General features: G+C 39.2%; 1 pseudogene; it reads left to right on the top strand.

Annotated features, from left to right (window-relative positions):
* The first annotated feature begins 18,103 nt into the window (after positions 1-18,103).
* Positions 18,104-18,975, top strand: LOC114025410 (annotated as a pseudogene).
* Positions 18,976-21,305: the final 2,330 nt, after the last annotated feature.

Raw genomic sequence — 21,305 nt, 5'->3', positions numbered from 1 at the left:
CTAAAGAGGATATAGTACAATTGTGACACATTAAAGATAACAGAAATTAGTCCATTGACACAATAACTGTTAGCATTGTTTCTAGATTCTCACTTCTTTAATCACAGTGATATATATTGTATTAATGTTTTAGCAAGACATACTAATTTGAGGAAATCCATAAACCATAGAGGAGAAGCATGGTGTAGAGCATTTGAATAAGGATAAATGAAGCAAACAACAGCAACAATTGTCACAGCAGACTAATACTGACAACATGGAGAGAAGGAAGAAGGAGTCAAGACTATGATATAATAGTCATGGGGAATTTCAAATAGCTTTACATCTATTAGTATAATTTATTTTGCCAGAAGCAGAGCAGCTGATCAGTTCATGAGTTAACCTTAATAAAAATTTAATTCTTTAAAAGATGGAAGAATAAGGGAAGTATGTTCTAGATGCTATTCTGACAAAGAGGGAATTCATTGCTAAAGTAGAAATGATGGATTCCTTAGAAGGAAGCAACCACCCTGTCTTAGAACTTGTGATAAAGAAGGAAGGAATCAGGAAATCATAGCATTTTAAAGTTGGGAAGAACTTTAGTAATCATTTTTGTTCAGATCAGGTCTGACCAGTAGCCTCTGCTTGAAGAATTTCACTGAGAGGAAATCCATTTCCTCCTCAGGACTATGTAACTTTTGGACCACTTTAATTGTTAGGAAATTTCCTACCACTGCAGAAGGTGAAGGTCTGAATATGTTCTGCCTAGGTCAAGCTATATCAACCAATCCTACAGGTTTGTTCTCAGATTTTGGAAGTTAAGCCACACATTGTGTCTCAGCATTTTGAAATGCATATGGCACAGATATTAACTATATTTACTTCAACTGGGAAGTTGCTTCTGTGACTCAAGCCCCTAAGCAAGGGTGGCCCTTGAAGCAGTTACTGCTATGAACTTTTAATGAATCAATCCAATAAGAATCAAGCATTGTGAAGGTAAACATCATGCAAAAATAATTCCACCTGTGTTGAATGAGCATTTCTAGGTGTACAATAGTTGGGTAAGGCATGTAATAATTTGGCAGCTATCTGTCACATGGTTTGCATAGAGAGATCTCCTAGAAATGCACCTTTGCACCGGATCATAGTCTGCTTTTATGTAGCTTCAAATCAATTCCTTCTTTTTCCCTTTCAGGTCAAGCAGAACCCTTTGTTCATATGATAACCATTTTATACTTGAAGGCATCTTCCATCCAGGACTCCTGATCATCTTGGTTGCCCCCTTGAGATGTTCCAGTTTATCAGTTTACTTCCTAAAGTATTGTATCCAAAGATTCTTCCTCAGGCATATATGGTCTGATGAGGACAAACTATAGCTAGATTGTCATTCCTTCCCTCTGGAGACAGTGCTTCTCTTCTTAGCTTTGTTACCTTGACAAAGTCACTTAACATCTCTAAGGCAAAGTTCATTTTCATTTGTAAAATGTGGATAATAATTGCACCTCTGTCACAGGATTAATGTGAGGATAAAATGAGATAATGTATATAAAGTGCTTTTGAAACCTTAAAATGGTATATAAGTAAAATCTGTTATAAGATCTTACTTCTTTTGGGGGGAGGCCATGTAATACTGCTGTCTCATTTTAAGCTTGCAATCCACTAATACACCTCGATCTTTTTTCATATAAGACACTATCTAGGTATATGAATGTGATGGAATAGTTTTGTTGTAAGAAGTGATGAAGGTGATGGTCTTGGATAAATCTGGTAGTACTTCTTTGAATTCATAAAGTGAAGTGAGAAGAACCAAGAATACAATTTATATAATAACAACAATGGGGGGAGTTAGGGGGCAGAGAAATGATGGCTGAATGAAACTAGCATTTTGCTGAGCTCTCCCAATATATCCCCTCTAATACAAGCTACAAAATGCATCAAACCAAATTCTGGGCAAGAGAGTCAAAAGTCACAGTGAGTCATTTTTCTAGGCCAAGCCAGCTTAGGAAGGCAGTAGGAGAGGATCATGAACACTTGGGCAGGGCCTGTCCAGGAGAGAATAGGATGGAAGAAACAGCACCAGGAGTAGCAGCAACACTGGGCTGTTGGAGTGGCAGCGGCAATAGGGATCTGCCCAATGCCCAGGGACCATAAGGGGATTGAATATATCAAAAAGAGAGCCAGGGACTCCTATTATATCACTCAGAATAGGAATGTGTGCCACCTGCCCAGTTGTGGTTTCAGGGCAGAGAGAGGAGTAAAAGGGAGTAGGGGTCCTACCATTCTGGTAAAGACAAGAGTGAAGACCAGAAGGGCAGTAATCATAAAAAGCTTTTATGGTGATGGTGAAGCTCAAGGCACAAACTAAAAAGAAAACAATGACTTGAAAACATCTGCAAGCAAAGCCTCAGAAAAATGCAGATCAGACACAAACCCAACAAGAATTCCTAGAAGAGCAAAAGAAAGAGCCAACAAAAGAGCAAAAAAAAAAAAAGAGATTTTAAAATCAAATAAGAAAGGCCAAGAAAAAATTGGGAAAAGAAATGAGAGATATGCAAGAAAATTATGAAAAGAAAACAGCTTGGTAAGAGACACATAAAAAAATTGAAAAAATAGGGGCAGCTAGGTGGTGCAGTGGATAGAGCACCAGCCCTGAAGTTAGGAGGACCTGAATTCAAATCTGGCCTCAGACCAAACACTTGACATTTACTAGTATGTGACCCTGGGCAAGTTACTTAACCCCAATTGCCTAAAAAAAAAAAAAAAAAATTGAAAAAACAATTCCTTAAAAATTAGAATTGGACAAGTGGAAGCTAATGACTCCAAGAGACATCAAGAAATAATAAAAGTTGAAAAAATGGAAAAAATGGAAGAAAATGTAAAATGTCTTATAGGAAAAACAATTCGCTTGGGAAATAGATCAAGGAGAGAGAATTTAAGAATTATTGGACTATCTGAAAGCCATGATCAGAAAAAGAGCCTAAACATCCTATTTCTGGAAATTATCAAGGACAACTGCCCCTATATCTTAGATCCAGTGAGTAAAATAGAAATTGAAAAAATCCATTGATTACCTCCTAAAAGGGATCCCAAAATTAAAATTCCCAGGAATATTTTAATGAAATTCCAGAGCTCCAAGGTCAAGGAGAAAGTACTGAAAGCAGCTAGAAAGCTTTCTAATTGTAGAAAAATATTTATAGCAGCTCTTTTTGTGGTGGCAAATAATTGGAAATTGAGAGGATGCCCATCCATTTGGGAACGGCTAAACAAGTTGTGGCATATGATTGTGATGGAATACTTTTGTGCTATAAGAAATAATGAACAGGATAGTTTCAGAAAAAAACTTGGGAAGACATATCAACTGATGTAGAGTGAAGTAAATAGAACCAGGAAAATGTATACATAACAGCAATATTGTAATGATGATGAACTGTGGAAGTCTTAGCTATTCTGATCAATATGATGATCCAAGATGATTCCAAATGACTTATAAGGAAAAATGCTGCCCACCTCCAGAGAGAGAACTGATTAACTCTGAGAGCAAATTGAAACATACTTTTTTCACTTTCTTCATTTTTCTTGCTTTTTTTTTGCAACATGGTTAATTATGGAATATATATTTTACATGACTACACATGTATGATGGGTATCATATTGCTTGCCTTCTCAGTGGAACAGGAGGATCTTGAGGGAGAGAGAGAATTTGTAACTCAAAATTAAAAAAAAAAAAAACCAAACAGCTGAATGCTGAAGATTATTTTAAGTGATAGGAGCCTGAATCAGGGCAATACAAATGGAATGGAGGGAAGTTACCTGAGAGATATGATGGTAGAAATGACAAGATGTGGCAACTGATTTGCTCTTTGGGGTGAGTAAAAGTGAGAAGAGGATGATCCTAGGTTTGTGAACCTTGGTAACTAGAAGGACCTGTGCTTGACAATAATAAATGCAGAAAAGGTTTAGGTTTTGAAAGATAATATGCTCATTTACAAAGGACCTGAAGGTTTATGTACTTGAATTTAAAGCACTTCAAGCTTTATTTAGTGCTTTCCTCAGGTGTTTGTTAAAATGCAAGCTTCTATCAAGTAAATCTTACCTTCCTGTTGTTTTCCATCAGTCAGTTAAGAAGAAAGACCAAACAGCACAAGAAATTGTGAAATTCAGTTCTGAGGCATAAAAGAGTACAATTTTAGAATTATCAGGGGAGGACCAAAAAGAAAATCACCTGTTAAATATTTTCAAGAGAGAAATGAACCAGCTCAGGGGTGGGGAACCTATGGTAAAACTGAATGGGAGAATTACTGAATGGGAGAGTCAGTGACACAAAGTAAGAAAGAGAATTAGAAATAGGGCTTTGAATCTGCATAATTAAGAAAAGAAGTACTCTTAAAAGTTAATAAAGGTTACATAGAAATGTACTAGAAGAGGAACATAGTAAATGTAAGGCAGAAAAAGAGAAACAGAGGCTACACTAGGCCTTAAATTATACAGACCTCAGTCTAGTTGACCCAGTTTCTGATATTTAAGTAACAGGAAGAATAGCTAGGGAATTTCCATTTACGTGCAGACCAGTAAAAGATCTCATTTTCAAGCCGAATGTTGTATCAGTTGCCTTCACTGAGAACAGATCAAAGACAATAACAGAATACTAGGGAGAAAAAAATCCAACACATTTTAGTAAGTTTTTAGATCTTGTTGGAATGAAGGGAAAACTGAGGTGTAATAGATGGGACTGTTATGAGTGTCAAGGCATGAACTTGGGAGAAATTGAGATAAGAAGTGGACTTATGATTTCATTAGTAAAAACTCTCCAGTGAGGAAGGGTGAGGAAGCTATCTCTACTAACTTCAAGTCAACTCCTCCACAAATTATAGTTTTAGATAATTGCCTAGAGCACTGACAGGTTAAGCAACTTGCCTAGAGTTACACAGCCATTATATGTTAGAGGTAATAATCCTGGCTAGGAGGCCAGCTCTCCCTGTACTGCCCGCTAGTTACAAATGTGGGTTGCCTAAATTCCAAGAGAGGAGGTAACCTTCATCCATGGCAAGGGGCCACAACGAATTGGCAAACTCATCTAGAATGCAAAAGACAAAAGGACAATGGAAAAAATCTAGGACAAAAAGAAAAACCATTAAATCAGTAAAAAAGAGTCATAGGAAAAGTAACTTACTTTTCTAGTGGAACTATGGCAGTGCCCCAGGTGATCCCATGAAGATGGGGAAAACATGTTTTTTCTGCTATGTGCAAGGAAAGCCCAGACAAAAACATAGCAGTTCTCCCTGAAGTGCAATTATGAATAAGAATTAGCTTGTACAGGAGAAACCAGTTTGGCTACTTCTGAGGCTTAGGAGCAGGTGAGAGATTTTTGTCAGGACTGCTTTAGTAAGGAAGATGAGGCAGGAGTATTTGTTGACAAATATTTAATAACCAGCTCTCTGAGGGGACAGGAAGACTCATCTTCCTCTGTTCAAATCTGGCCTCAGATATTTACTAGCTGTGTGACTCTGGGCAAATCACTTACTCCTGTTTGTCTCAGTTTCCTCATCTGTAAAATGAGCTAGAGAAGGAAATGGCAAACCCCTCCAGTATCTTTGCCAAGAAAACCCCAAATGGGGTCATGAAGAGGACACCACTGAAACATGTGAACAACAACAAACTGGTTCTTGTAAACAGAATGATGGGACTGAAGAGGTTTTGGGGTGCTTGAATGGACCCCAAGATTGCGGCGCCGGACCCAGCCTGAAAGAATTCAACTCAAATCTTCCAGCCAGAGAAAGTTTATTAGAGATAAAACATATAGGCTCTTAAGGAATCTGAACATTAGTAATGCCCGTAGGGACGAGTGGGCATGAGAATCTCAGCCTTTTGGGCATGAGAAAGTCTCAGCGTTTAAATGGGGGCCAGGGTGGATCTTATATACACTACAGTAACTTTGGGTGGCCAGAGGAAGGGGCTGGGAAAAGGGTCTAGGTGCGAATTCCATTTGGAAGGTCTGAGAGATTGAATAGACAGTGGGAATAGATAATGAAGGGAACTGGAAGGTAGAGGTTTGAAAGGATCAGAAGGTGGGGCTAGAGAGATAAGGGGAGTGGATAAGGAACCTAAAAGTTTAAGGGTTTTCTGGGACCCGTAGACAAACGGGAGCCAGATTCTTTTTAGGGATAGGGGCAAAGGTGCATCTGAATAAGATCAAAAGGCGGGGCTAAGGCTTTCAAAGGGAAATAAGGAGCTGGGGCCTGTAGAGCCAGATTCCCTTTGGGGCAAGGGCTGAGGATCTCTACTTGGGCCAAAACAGTCAGGACTAAGAGCTGTTAATCAATTAGCATTCTGCCCCTCTGCTCCATCATTATTACATATAAAACATTAGGTCAGACCTTTTTTTGTGTCTTGAACCTCTTTGTCAGTCTGGTGAAGCCTATGGACCCTTTCTCATAATCTTTTTAAATGTATAAAATAAAATACATAGAACTATGAAGAAAAGCAATTACTTTGAAATTCAATTATCAATTTTTTAAGTGAGGCAATTGGGGTTAAGTGACTTGCCCAGGGTCACACAGCGCAAAATATTTTTTTTAAAATAAGTTCACAGATCCTAGGTTAAGAATCCTTACAACAGGTGATAACATTGAATAGAACAGCCCGGGGATACAAGTTTAATGTAATATATAATATGTAGAATCACATAATAGGGTCTCATGAATGTATAGCATTAGTAAAACAACATATATGACAATGAACATATATAGCAAAGAAGTATAACAGCGAGAATACAATTGTTGTTCAGTTGTGTCCAACTCTTTGTGACCCCATTTGGGGTTTTCTTTGCAAAGATACTGGAAGGGTTTGCCATTTCCTTCACTAGCTCATTTTACAGAGGAGGAATTGAGACAAACGGGGTTAAGTAACATGCCCAGGGTCATACAGCTAGTGTCTGAGGGCGGAATTGAACTCTGGTCATCCTGACTCCTGGCCCAGAGTTTATCCATTGCATCACTTAGCTACCATAAGAATTGAACTCTGGTCATCCTGACTCCTGGCCCAGAGCTTATTCATTGCATCACCTAGCTGCCATAAGAACATAATACCTTACATCATAAGTTGAAGTTACATATACTGCATACATTACATGAACTCTGAGCATAAGCATTGTCAAGCTATGTAAGTAGCTACCCCAAAGCACCTTAAAATCCAAATTAGTCTTGTCCCGGGGCTGATTTATCCAGGCACTTCTACCCTTACCTATTGTTGTATCTAGATAGTTGGTGTCTCCATACCTACTTGCCTATAATCCCCATCCTGGGCTGGAGGAGAGACCAAACTAGTTATCATTATTTCTGGTCATTGTACATGGCTTCAGTTACCTCTGGCCCTACTCTTTCATCTTGGGTGGGTGTGGCTTTAAGGCCAGCATATACGTGAATAACTTCCTGACCTAGTGAGTAGTATTCTTATTCAAGTTACTATTTAGATCTTCACAACCCTTTTTAGCTAATTTATCTGCATCTGATCAGTTAAGATCTTATTCTAGGAGACTATTTGGCTAACTCTCCATTCTTCTTTCTACTTCACCAGGAAATTTAACAAACTCACCCATAGGCAATGAGGGGCTTCTGAGCATGCCCACTTTTTGCTTGGAGCCCTCCCCAACCGTGTGGGTGGGGGTAATCTCTTTGATTGGGTGACTGCGTCTTTAAAACAGTGTTCTTTTCCGTGACTTCATTGACTGAGCCAGTGAGAGAGGTGAGGTTTTCCTTCTACTGTTTATCTCTCTTTTACTCCTGCTCTGAGACGTGAACCTGGAAAGGTGAAGGTTGGGAAGGGATGGGAGGAGAGGGAGGGAGTTGTTTCTGTTCTGTGTTGTTGTAAGCTTCTTGATTCCTCCTTAAACCAATACCTCCTTAAGTAGTTTTCTATAAAAATCTCTTCCTAAATAAGAGTGAGTCTTGGCAGGGAAGCCATGTATGCAGAAACACTTCTCCTCTAACTCCTTAGAATAGAAGCCTGTTGATTCTTTGTTGGGTATGCCTGTGTATTCCCGATGAAATGGTCAGTACCACCATAGGATATTCTTCCTATCACCTTCCAAGGATAAAAAGTTTATAGACAGAAGTTTCAGTGGTTTGCTAGTACTTATATGTATACAATATGAGTTCATAGTACTTTCCTTTAAACACCTTGGGCACAAATCTCACACTTTTAAAGAATCTTCATAGATTCTGTTTCATATTATCTCTGGGGTTTTATCTTAATCCAAAAATACAAAATCATCTTGTACTGCTTTTATGGCTATACAACAAAATGCTTTACAAAGCACTGTTTCCTAGTTTTACTTATGGTATTAGTTTGAGATTCCATTGCATTTCTCAAAAAAGAGAATTTTCCACTCTCTTCACGAATAGAGTGCCCTCTAGAGGAAGTTTTTGAGCATCACTCCCTGACTACTGACCAATCTATTCTGGTAACTTTTCATCTTGCAGTTAGTTGCTCTGTCTAGCCTGTCCTGATGAAACTAGGCATTGGTTCAATGCAGCAAAATGTGTATCCACAGTAAGTATACCTTCTGGTGCTGACTCTTAGCTGCACTTTCATTTGATAGAGGCTGGCTATCTGGGCAGCTAGGTGGTGTAATGGATAGAGTGCTGGGCCTGGAGTCAGAAAGACTCATCTTCCAGAGTTCAAATCTGGCCTCAGGCACTTACTAGCTGTGTGACCCTGGGCAAGTCACTTAACCCTGTTTGCCTCAGTTTCCTCATCTGTAAAATGATCTGGACAAGGTCCAGTATCTTTGCCAAGAACACCCTAAATAGGGTCATGAAGAATCAGACACCACTGAACAACAAAGCTCCCTGAATGTTTCAGATCACCTTAACCCTTTCTCTGGATATCGCCGTAGTTTTAGATTCACGCCATTTGGCTTATAGGAAATGACATCTACATTCCATGTCAGTTGTCTCTGCTTCATTGTCCATGCTGAACTCAGAGTTGGCTGGTGCTGCTACGTATCTCTGGTGGGCACCATCTCAAATGTCAATAGATTGCTGTACCTAGCTTTGTTGTCTTCCCTTAGAACGTATGCTTCTTGAGGGCAGAAGTTTTTTTTTGCCTTTTTAAATTTTCAGCACTTAGCATATCAACTGGCAAATTGTGAGCGCTTAATAAATGTTTGTTTACTCACTGTCATTTCATATTTAAAATTAAGCGCCATATACACAGTCTCAGAACCTCTTTCAGTGACAATCCACTTAAGGCTAACAACTCTAATTTGTTTCTAGTATAATTAGTGTCATTTTCAATAAAAAATTTTCTAGTTACAATCTCTTCTGTATTGATACAATAGTTTTCTCCTGTAGAATGCAGAATGTATTATCTGTTTGCCTTAGTTTCCTCATCTGTAAAAGGGGGATAGCACCTGCTTTCCAGGGTTATTGTGAAGATCTAATTAGATAATAATTGTAAAGCACTTGGCACAGTGCCAGGCACATATTGGATGCTAGATAAATGTTAGGCACTATAATTATTTAGTTATGCTTTCTTCCTTTTTGCAATGTGGCTAATGTGGAAAGTTTTGCATGACTAATGGGTATCATATTTCTTGTCTTCTTGGTGAATGAGGGAGGGATAGAAGGAGAGCACTGGAAACTGGAAAATTTTAAAAATTTAAAATAAAAATACTTTCACGTAAGCCTTTTGTCCTTTTTGCCCATCTCTGTTCCCATTCATGGAATCTCTTCTCTCCCCTTCCTCTCCTCTTTCTTTTTCCCTACCTCTCTTCCCTCCTCCCGTTCATTCATCTATATCTTTTCTCCCCTGCCAAATCATAAGTTCCTTAAGGGCAAGTACTGCATCTTACATATCTTTGTATCTTTCTCAGTGCATAGCTCAGAGACTTAGATTTTGTAGATGCTTGGTAAATGTTTGTTGAATCTTCATTTGGCAAGGGAAATGGATTTTACATTCTAACACTAGATGGCAGCCAAAAGTGGCAGATAGTGTTTGTTTTTTTGAAGCTAGCATCTTGTGTTGCTTAAAAGAGTGGAGTTTTATATGCAAAATTTATTAAAAAATCCTTGAAGATTGGAGCAACTATAATAATATAACATTCCTTTTAAGTTCTTTGAACTCAACACTGGTTTCTGGGATCGAGCTCTCTTTTTTCTAAACTAACGAGAATATTTCCATACTCTGTGATTTCCTGAGGCACATCTGCTGAGAAAACCATCATTAAAATTAAGTCCCTATAGCTATACTAGTACAGATAATTCTGAAAATAAATTATGTTCAGCATTACTACTTAGTCTACATCTGAAGGAAGAGATTTCATGCTTTATCTCAATAATAGTTTCTTTATTTCAATTTTAGGGTAATATTTAAGTATTTTCCCCAACTCTCATCTGTATTGCATAACACAAGAGTAAGTTTTACCTTATATGCAATTACTTTTTAAATCCAAACTAAATAGATCATGCAGGTATTTTGGGAATCCTTCAGTGGAGTTTCCAGAAGAATGGGAATGGTGTCATTCAGTTTTTAAAATGCACAAGTCTATTAGCACACCATTTTAAATGCTTTCAGTTCTTTATTGATACTAGGGTAAAATAGACAACTGTTCAACCTGGTATTCGAAGACCTCCAAAGTTTGACTCTAACTTAGCTTTCACAGGATCATAGGATCATAGATTTAGAGCTAGATCTACATTTAGAGCATAGATCTAGGTTATTTGACCTACCTCCTCCTTCAGAAAAAATTACTCAGCGCTCCACTGTGTTTAGGTTAGGTTAACCCTTACTTTTATTCAGCGTCTGCAATTGTACCAGAGACTACTACCACCTCCCTGGATTGTTCCAATGTCCCTTAAGAGGTGATACCGCCCCCTCTGGGAACCTGTGACAGAACTTACAGGACATCCAATCCAACCCCCTCCACCGTTATTTCATAATACCCTCCTTTAGGTTCCAGCCAAATTCAGTATTCCATTTTCCATATTATGGGCGCTTATACAAGCTATTCTTGGTCTGGAATGTACTCCTTCCTTATCTCTGCCTCTCAAAATCCTTTCCTTCCTTGTCTTAGTCCTAGCACTGGTTGCAGCACTCCTCCCTGGTTCCTGGAATTTACTTTTTCCTTATCACTTCAAGGTAAAGCACAGTTGCAACCACCTTTATGAAGCCTACTCTGATCCCGTATGAAAGTAATCCCTCCCTCCTTAAGTTTTCTCAAAAAAACTTTGTCTGGACCCTTCTGTTGTCTTTAACATAGTCTTCTTTGCCTTATATATTTATTTGTAGATTTCCTCTCCATTAGAATACTAATTCCCTGATGGTAAGAACTATGTATTTTTTCTTCTTTGTATCCCCAGTATCCAACCTAGTTTTGCCCATTGTAGTTTTTGTTGTGATCCAGTCCTTTGATTTGTGTCTGACTCTTCGTGACCCCCTTTGAGGTTTTCTTGGCAAAGATACTGGAGTGGTTTGCCATTTTCTTCTCTAGCTCATTTGATTTTAAGCTCTTTGAGGGCAGGGATTATCTTTTGCCTCTTTTTGTATCCACAGTGCTGAGGCACAGTGCCTGGCCTCAGTAGGTATTTAATAGTAGGTATTTAATAACTTTTTATTTAAAGAAAGAGCCTTGTGGAATCCCAGATTGCAGAAATGCCAGACTAGATCAGGTGTCCCAGACCTCCAACAAGGCATCCCTAGCTGAGGATCCCTACAAGAAGGGATCAAATTGAGGTGATATGTAACTAAAGATCACCCAGACATCCTCAGTTGCATGTCCATTAATTGTTTACTCTATCAATATAGATAGAGCTCCAGGCTGTGTCACTTTTGTCACTGTATATTTGTTGCAAATCACAATAATTTCTTTTTAATGACTGTTGATGGCATTGTTTTCATAACTAAAGTCAACAATAGGGGTGGTTGCTATATGGTAGCACATGGGAGAGAGCACCCATGCAAAGACCAAGGGAAGGTTAAAAGCATGCCATGAGATGTAAGCAATCTTTACACTGAACTACCTGTGTAGTTTTAACAAACATCTAGGGCCATGCTGCATCAGTGTGGAACCTGTGTTTATATTGGGAGACATTCCCTGCCCCTCCCATGGCTTCATACATATGCAAGACTCAGTGTGTCATTCCTGGTAGGATTATCTCAGGATCATGTATATAGATGGATATATTGAGGAACCAGACATACCACCATGTGGGGATTTTTGGAGTCTTAGAACTGTACCGATCAAATACAAAATTTGTCAGTTCTCTGTCGTCTATCACTGCCCACCAGAATGCTGAGTCACTTTGTGAGCAGCTGGCATCAGGGCTTGGCGCATCTATAATCTGCAGGCTCCAGCTATCAGCAGAGTGCTACCCTTCGTCTACTCCAGTACCCACTCTCTCTATATTTCCAAGTCTTTCAGAAGTCTGTATTTGGGGGGAAGGGGTGGAAATGTACCCACTACTGGTCCAAGTATCCAAACTTGGACTCTGCCCCATTCTGATTCAAACCTGATTCACACCTCTCTCTGATTCACAACTCCAGTGCTTAGCACAGTGCCTGGTACATAGTAAGTGCTTAAGTGGCTTCTTAGGTCTCCATTCAGAGATGCTTCTAGCCCATATTCACACAGTTCTTATTTTCTAATCCAGTTGTTGCTCTAAAACCAAACTTTTTGGTTTTAGGACCCCTTTATATTCTTAAAAATTATTGAGGGCCACCCCCATCCCCAAAGAGCTTTTTTATATGTGGGTTAGAGCTATTGATATCTGTGGTATTGCAAATAAAAACATCTCAGTATTATCATAAAAATAGTTTTGATGTCTCAGACCCCCTAAGAGGGTCTTGGTCTCAGGACCACACTCTAAGAATCCTTCTTCTAATCCATTTTTTATGTTCTTATATCCTAATGCAATCCAAGTGTTACTAATATATGTTCCCTCTATTTTCTCAACAACCACCTGGGGCCCAGTTTACCAGCTACTTCACCACCATGGAAGTAATTAGAAGTCAGGACAATATGTATATGGAGGTGGGTAGGGGAAGAAGGGAGGTAAGGATAGGGAATGGCAGTAATGATGGGGATGGAAATGATAGGGATGGGATCTGAACCCCTAAAAGGAAAAGACCATGTCTTTGGGATCTGGACCCCAAAAAGCAAAAGCCCACATGGCCAAATCTCTGACATTCGCCTGGGGCTATAATCCTATCAACTGGCCTTTCATTATCAATTAAGCCAAATTTCCCAACACTCTGTTACCCTCAACCTAGGCTAGCCCTCCATTGCCTTACCTCCTGGCCACTTCCCACCCTTAATCCTGTTTAGGTTCCGTTCTCCTTTGGCAACATGGTCCAAGTCCCTGGTGTTCTATTACCTCACAGTCACCCCAGCTTACTGGCCACTCCCATCCAGATCTTCCTTAGACCCCCTCCTCCAGTCACCCTAGAATACTTGGACACTCCTAGATCCCTCCCACAATCCTTCTGTATATAAGGTCCATCTGGTCTCCATTAAGGTGCTCAGATTCTTTAAGAGTCTAGCCAAAGGCTCAAATTCTTAAGATCTGGCCCCGCTTGCATTAACGATACAGATGCTTAGATTCCTTAAGAGTCTGGCTAATATGGCAGATTTTTTAAATCTCACCCACCCCTGATCGATGTTCTAATAAACCTTGTCTTTGGCTGAAAGAAGGCTTGGGTCAAATTCATTTGGGCAAGACCTGCATGTCATGATTTTGGGGTCCCAGCACCCCTAAACCTCAACAGCGATTATTCACAACTATGGCAGCTGTGACTACTCAGCTCCCAGCAGCCCTGCTCTTTACTGTTACAACTTCGACCCTACACAGGATGAGCCCAAGATTCCTATAGACTCAGAATTTACAAGCTAAAATAAAGAAGACTCTTCTTATTGGAGCTTTACCAGTCTCAGGAAAGCTAGAGATATCTTACAAGATAATAGAATTTAGAGCTGAAATAGACCTTAGGGAACAGATATTACCTCAAGAGCTCTAAATAGAACTGGACTGTCATTATACAAATAAACATAAGGGAAAACAACTCATCCAAAATACAAAGGGGCAATATCCATCTTGCCTCTTTGTTATATGTGTGTGTGTGTGTGTGTGTGTGTGTGTTTTAGAAATTTCTTCTTTCCTGCCATCTTAATCTTTCTTTGTGCTGCTGCAACCTCTGCCCAGAAAAAAAAAAGTCTCAGTAGAAAATTTCCTTAGTAAACTATAATTCATTCTTCAAAAGACTTTTAGTGAAATACACTTGATTGCTGTATTTTTCTCCAAGGAGACAATTTATAAAATGCAACCCCATTTTACACCATAATCACAACTCTAGCTAGCCCTTTTAACTCTTATTTAATGTGTCGTCAAATCGTATCAATTCTTCCATTTCAGTTCCTCCATGATCTTCCCTTCCTTTCCATTTCCATTGCTATTGCAATAGCCTCTTTTTATTGTCTTGTTTATTTGTTTTATTCTTTTGCTAGTTGATTTCTTTAAAAAATAAAATGTTATTGATATCTTTTTGTTTTTACATGACCTTCATTTCCCACAGTATCCTTCCACAATCTGTACCTAGCTTCAACTTCCATCACTCTTCTGCCTCAGAAAAGCAGGTCTTCTCTCAGTTCCCTATACATTCTATGCTGGTTTATCACCTCTGACTCACAACAGTGTGGTCTGTAGTGGATAGAGAGTTGGAGTCAGGCAGACCTAGGTTTGAATTCTTCCTCAGACACTTACTAGGTATGGGACTCTAGACAACTCATTTAATCTCTGTGCCCTCAGTTTCCTTGCCTGTAAAATGGAGATAATTAGAAAAAGCTCTAGAACCCCAATATATCTCCTGTACCACCTGCATAGAAAAGGTGAAAGGGACTGCCAAACTGGGCACTGTACATCATTGCCCAACATCTGTATAGCAGCTTGCCAAGAAAGAAAGCTATGCATTCCATGTTTTTTCTCGCTTGTTTCAGTGTGGCTCCAGGACTAGCTTTCTTGATGTATTACTCTTCTTCAGATCCCAGGATCCTAGGGGAGCTAGAAGAGCAATAGTATTCTCTTCCATAATATCAGCAAACATGTAAGTCATTTTTTGTTAACACACTTGGAAGATAGTTTCAGAGCACCATAAGGGAGGGAAATAAACTTCTCTTCATATCCTCTATATTCTTACCTCCTGTTTGCTGAGAGATTATATAAATTGATACAACATATACTAAATCTCTAAACCAAAGCTTAAGTAGCTTGGCCTAGTCCCAGGAGTGACTATATTATTACAAGTGTGTTGCAAAAGTCTGCCTTCTAGTCCTTACTTTGTGGGTAAGAACAGATCATTCAAAAAATTTCTCATTTTATAATATTTATAATTTAAATAAAAAGATACTTTTAAACCCTATCTCCCACCCCTTTAAAGAAACAGAAGATAGGATCCACTCCTGAAAGAGCCATGATGCTATTCATTAAAAATAAAAGTGGGAAGTCAAGGCTCTTCTAGAATCATAGACTCCTAAACACCATCGCAATCTGGGACCATTATCCTTGAACTATTGGATCCATAGAAACAGTTCACCAAAGAGACCGGCTCATCCATTATCATGAAACTGATACATACGACATCACTGTTGGGGGGGTGGGTCATTCTTTCAAAGGCCACACCATTCATCTCCACATTATGGCCTGTTATGTACATCTCATACGAGTTGACCAGTGTAAAAGAGAACTGTCCCATCTGAATGTAACCATTCACAGTCAAAGTGTATTTCAGATTTGGCGGGACCATCTCAAGGAAGTTCATATTATTGTCTGCACTAGCCATCAGAACCTAGACCATCTTCAAACTATCCAATAGGTAAATACATGCCATATTTATGAGCATATTTTTGTGAGGTTCACTTTTATCACCTTTTTCTTTGGCATAATCCTAGAGATTCTAGCTATAGTAGTAATATGAATAAAGTAAAATTAGAGGCATATACATGAATTGATGCAAAGTGAAGTGAGCAGAACCAGTAGAACTTTGCCCACAATAACAGCAATATTGCACGATGAAGAACTGTGAATGACTTAGCTATTCTCAGCAATACAATAATGCAAGACAATCCCAAAGGACTGATGATGAAGCATACTCTCCACCTAAAGAGAAAGAACTGATACTGTCTGAATACAAACTGAAGCATGCTATTTTCACTTTCTTTTTTCTTTCATTATTTTTTAAAAATTTGAGTCTTCTTGTACAAAATGACTGATATGGAAATGTTTTACTTGATTGCCCATGTATAAACTATATTGGATTGCTTACGGTCTCAGGGAGAGACAAAGCGAGGAACACTGGGACAAAATTTCAAACTCAAAACTTTTTTAAAAAAAGTTTTAAAAATTGTTTGAACAGGGAATTGGGGAAAAACAAAATATATTTTAAAAATTAAAGCTATAAACATTAATAAAGATGAGACAAATGTGTCTATTTGCATGTGACATGATAGTATACTTAGGAAACCCCAGAGGATTAGTAAATATTCTAACTGAAATTCTGGGTAAAGGAGTAGAATACGACATAAATCCACAAAAGTAGATCAAATCAGATAACATTTGCAAAGATCTTTGCAAATCTTAAGGGGCTATAAATGCTAGTTATTCTAATTATTATAAAATAATTAATTTTTTCATAAAGTACTAGCAAAAACCAGGTGAAATTATGGGAGAAATTTCATTGAAAATAGCTACACAATGTTCAAAATATCTGGGAAGTAATTCTCAAAGCTTCTATAAATTCAACTACGAGATGCTTCTTACAAAAATAAAGGAACACAAATAATTGAAGAGATATTCAGTACTGATGCTTGGGCCAACTAATAGATTAAAGTGATAATATTAACTAAATTAATTTATAAATTTAGTGTTATACTTACAAAAGTAGCCAGGGGATACTTGACCAGCTATGCCACAGGTAAGATACAGTACAATTGCTGAAGATGGGGATCAGTTATGGCATATCAAATATATGACTCTTGGGTCCCATTTGTAAGACACATAATTAATGCTTAGATATCCTCTTAGATGCACTCTATGTCTGGTTACAGAATAGCACTAAACAACATGCAACACCTGGTGGCACACATACTCTATGAGCCTCTCATTTCCTTCTTTGGAGGAAGAATAGCCAAGTCCATACAAAATATGATTGAGGTAGATAAGAAATAGAAACCCAGATGGTCAGAGCTGAACCCCTGCATGCCCCTTCCAACTTTTGCTGCCATTCACTTCTCTACTCCCCCACACACTGTACTATGACTTTCGGAAAAGGATGAGTTTGTAGATCCTGGGCCCCACTGCAGTACAGCAGGTAAATGCCAGCATGGGACCCCCCATGTGCCTCAGCTAGGGGAATGGGCAGACTCCAGTCCTCAGAACCACCATGTGCTTCAGTGTAGCCTTAGGCAAACAGTTAGCCTCTAGCAACCAGACCTCCAAGTGCTTCAATTTAGCCTTGAGCAAACAGGCAACCTCCAGTGGCCAGACCACCCCACAGGCATGCTTAAGTGTATCCCTGGGGAAATGCAGAAACACTCTACATGCCAAACACCACCACTAGGACCCTAGCTCAGCACGAAGTAAGTTACCAGACCCTAAGGCCTCCAGCACTGCCAGCCACCCCCACCCCCTCAGCACAGCTCCAGACATGAGGTTCACCTATGGGCCTCAAGGCAACATCAGTGCAGCACCAGGTAAACAGCCAGGTCTGCAACCCTTGGCACAAGAAGCCTGAGACCCTGCAGCTTCCACCCCAGGAGCAGAGTTCAAATTTTAAAAAAAAGAAAAAAGGCCAAAAAAGATGAGCAAAAAAAAAAACATTTTAAAAAAATCTGACCATAGAAAGTTATTATGGAGACAGAAAGATCAAAACATAAACTCAGAAGAGGACAGCAATATCAAAACACATATGGGCAAAACTCCAAAGAAAAACAGGAAGTGGTCTCAAGCCCAGAAAGAACTCATGGAAGAGCTCAAAAAGGAGCTTAAAAATCATATAAGACCTTTCCGCGCGGCCCCAGAGGGGGTTCCATATGGCATTGTTCTTGGTTTCCATTGTAACTTTAAAGGAAACTTTCACAATGTCCGGAGCCCTAGATGTATTGCAGATGAAGGAGGAGGATGTTCTCAAATTCCTTGCTGCAGGAACCAATTTGGGTGGCACCAGTTTGGACTTCCAGATGGAACCGTATGAATGATGGCATCTACATCATCAGTTTGAAGAGAACTTGGGAAAAGCTTCTGCTGGCAGCTCGTGCCATTGTTGCCATTGAAAATCCAGCTGATGTTAGTAACATCTCATCCAGGAACCTTGGCAAGCGAGCTGTTCTGAAATTTGCTGTTGCCACTTGTGCCATACCTATGGCTGGAAGTTTCCCACTGGGCACCTTCACTAACCAGATCCAGGCAGTTTTCAGGGAGCCTTGCCTCTTGATGGTCACTGAACCTCAGGCACATCAACGGCCTCTTGCTGAAGCATCTTATGTTAATCTCCCAACCATTGCATTGTGCAACACAGACTCCCCACTTTGCTATGTGGATGTTGCCATTCCATGTAACAACAAGGGAGCTCACTCAGTGGGTCTGATGTGGTGGATGCTGGTCTGTGAAGACCTACATATGCGTGGTACCATCTCCCATGAACACCCATGGGAGGTTATGCCTGATCTTTACTTCTACAGGGATCCAGAGGAGTTTGAAAACGAAGAGCAGGCCACAGCTGAGGAGGCAGTGACAAAGGAGGAGTTTCAGGTGAATGGACTGCACTTGCTCCAGAATTCACTGTTACTCAACCAGAGGTGGCTGATTGGTCTGAGGGAGTACAGGTGCCATCTGTGCCCATTCAGCAGTTTCCTACCAAAGATTAGAGTGCTCAGCTGGCTATGGAGGACTGGTATGTGGCAACTACTGCTCAGGCCACCAAGTGGTAGGAACTACCACAGAGTGGTCTTAAGTTTTACCCCAGGTACTCTAATAGTGTTGGAAAAATGCTGATGGAAAATAAACATTGGTTTCTTAAAAAAAATCATATAAGAGAGGTGGAAGAAAAATTGGGAAAAGAAATAAGATTGATGCAAGAGAATTATGAAAAAAGAGTCACCAGCTGGGAAAAAGAAAATAATTGCCTAAAAAGTAGAATTGGCCAAATGGAAAAGAAAGTACAAAAACTAACTGAACTCCTGAAAAGTTAGAATTGGGCGAGTGTAAACTAATGACTCTGTGAGACATCAAGAATCAAATTAAAAAGAATGAAAAAAATCAAAGAAAATGTAAAATACCTCATGGGAAAAACAACTGACCTGGAAAATAGATCCAGGAGAGACAATGTCAGAATAATTGGACTACCTGACAGCCATACAAAAGGAGGACCGGGACAACATCTTTAAAGAAGTTATCAAAGAAAACCAACCTGATATCCTGAAACTAGAGGGCAAAACAGGCATTGAAAGAATCTACTGATCACCTCAGGAAAGAGATCCCAAAATAAAAACTCCAATGAACATTATAGCCAAATTTCAGAACTATCAGGTCAAGGAAATAATACTGCAAGTGGCTAGAAAGAAACAATTCAAATATTGGGGAGCCACAATCAGGATTACACAGGACTTAGCAGCTGCAACATTAAAGGATTGTGGGTCATGGAACATGATATTCAGGAAGGCAAAGGAGTTAGGACTACAACCAAGAATCAGTTACCCAGTGAAATTAAGCATAATACATCAAGGGGAAAAATGGTAATTCAATGAAATAGAAGGATTTCAAGCTTTCACAAGGAGAAGACCAGAATTAAACCAAAAAATTGATCTGCAATATCAAGACCTGAGAGAAACATAAACAGGTAAAAAGGGGAAAGGAAACATAAGGGATTCAATAGGGCTAACCTATTTACATCCCTACATGGTAAGTTAATACTTGTAATTCTTAAAAATTGTACCATTAATAGTTCAGCTAGAAGAGGATTCTGGGGGGATGGCGGAGTAGGTCAGAAAATTCCAAGCTCTCCAGATTTCCCCCACAAACAATACAAAATAGTGCCTCAGGGTGAATGTAGAGCAGTAAAAATAAACAAGATTTGGGGCAGAACAGTAGTCCTCCCTGGACAATGGGAAAACCAAAGATCCAAGAAAAATCCCAGGACTGACATTTAGTTCCTGTGAAGTGTAAACACCTCCAGGCTAGTTCTGCTGAAACAAGTGGCCAGCCCTGGGGCTAGCTGGGTTGGGAGTTGGGCATCTGAGGGGGAAGATTGAGGGAACTTCTGTTGATAAGGAACACCTAGCTCAGTTGTGCTGTGAGATGTGGCACTGGGCGAGAAAGAACCAGCATACACTGGATGAGTGCAGAAGCAGTGGAGTGGGGACACCACTGGCTGTGGGCATTTACAGGAGGGTAGAATTTCTTGGTTTCCATTCTGGGCCAGAGGGAAAAACTGAAGCAGGACCTGAGGCCAGAGGCATCAGTCTCCATACCCCAGGACTAGAGGTGATTACAAAAAATAAGCTGAAAAATTAAAAAAAAAATTTAAAAATGAGCAGGCAAAGGAGAAAGAACCCAACCATAGAAAGTTACTGGGAATAGAAAAGACCAGGGGTTCATCTTCAGAGAAGGATGCTGAAGCAAAAAAAGCCTCTCTTACCCCAAAGAATAATGTCAAATGGTCTCCTGCCCCACAAAAAATCACAGAAGTAAAAAAGACTTTAAAAATCAAATGAAAGAAATTGAGGAAAAACATTAAAAATAAGAATAATCCAAGAAAAACAAGAAGATTATGAAAAGAAAGTTAACCAACTGGAAAAGGAGATCCTGAATCTTAAGGAAGAAAATCACTCCTTGAAAATTAGAATTGGGCAAGGGGAGGCCAGTGAAGTTATGAGATCAAGAAATAATAAAACAAAATATAAAGAATGAAAAAATAGAAGATAATATAAAATATCTCTTAAGAAAAACAACTCATCTGGAGAACAGATCAAGAAGAGATAACAAGAATAATTGGACTACTTGAAAACTATGATCAAAAAAAGATTCTTGATATAATAATACAAGAAATAATTAAAGAAAATTGTCCTGAAGTATTAGAACAAGAGAGGAAAATAGAAATAGAAAAAATGTACTGATCACCACCTAAAAGAGATCCTACAATGAAAAATATCATAGCTAAATTCTGAAACCCCCGGCTCAAGGAGAAAATATTATGAGAAATAAGAAAAAACAATTCAAATATGGCAGAACCACAATTAGAATCATACAAGACCTAACAGCTGCTATACTAAAAGACCAAAGGTC

This window comes from Vombatus ursinus, unplaced genomic scaffold (assembly GCF_900497805.2).
Source record: "Vombatus ursinus unplaced genomic scaffold, bare-nosed wombat genome assembly UNPS02014830.1, whole genome shotgun sequence".
Lineage (NCBI taxonomy): Eukaryota > Metazoa > Chordata > Mammalia > Diprotodontia > Vombatidae > Vombatus > Vombatus ursinus.
Note: the sequence above shows the minus strand (reverse complement) of the source record. Positions and strands in the feature narration are given on the sequence as shown.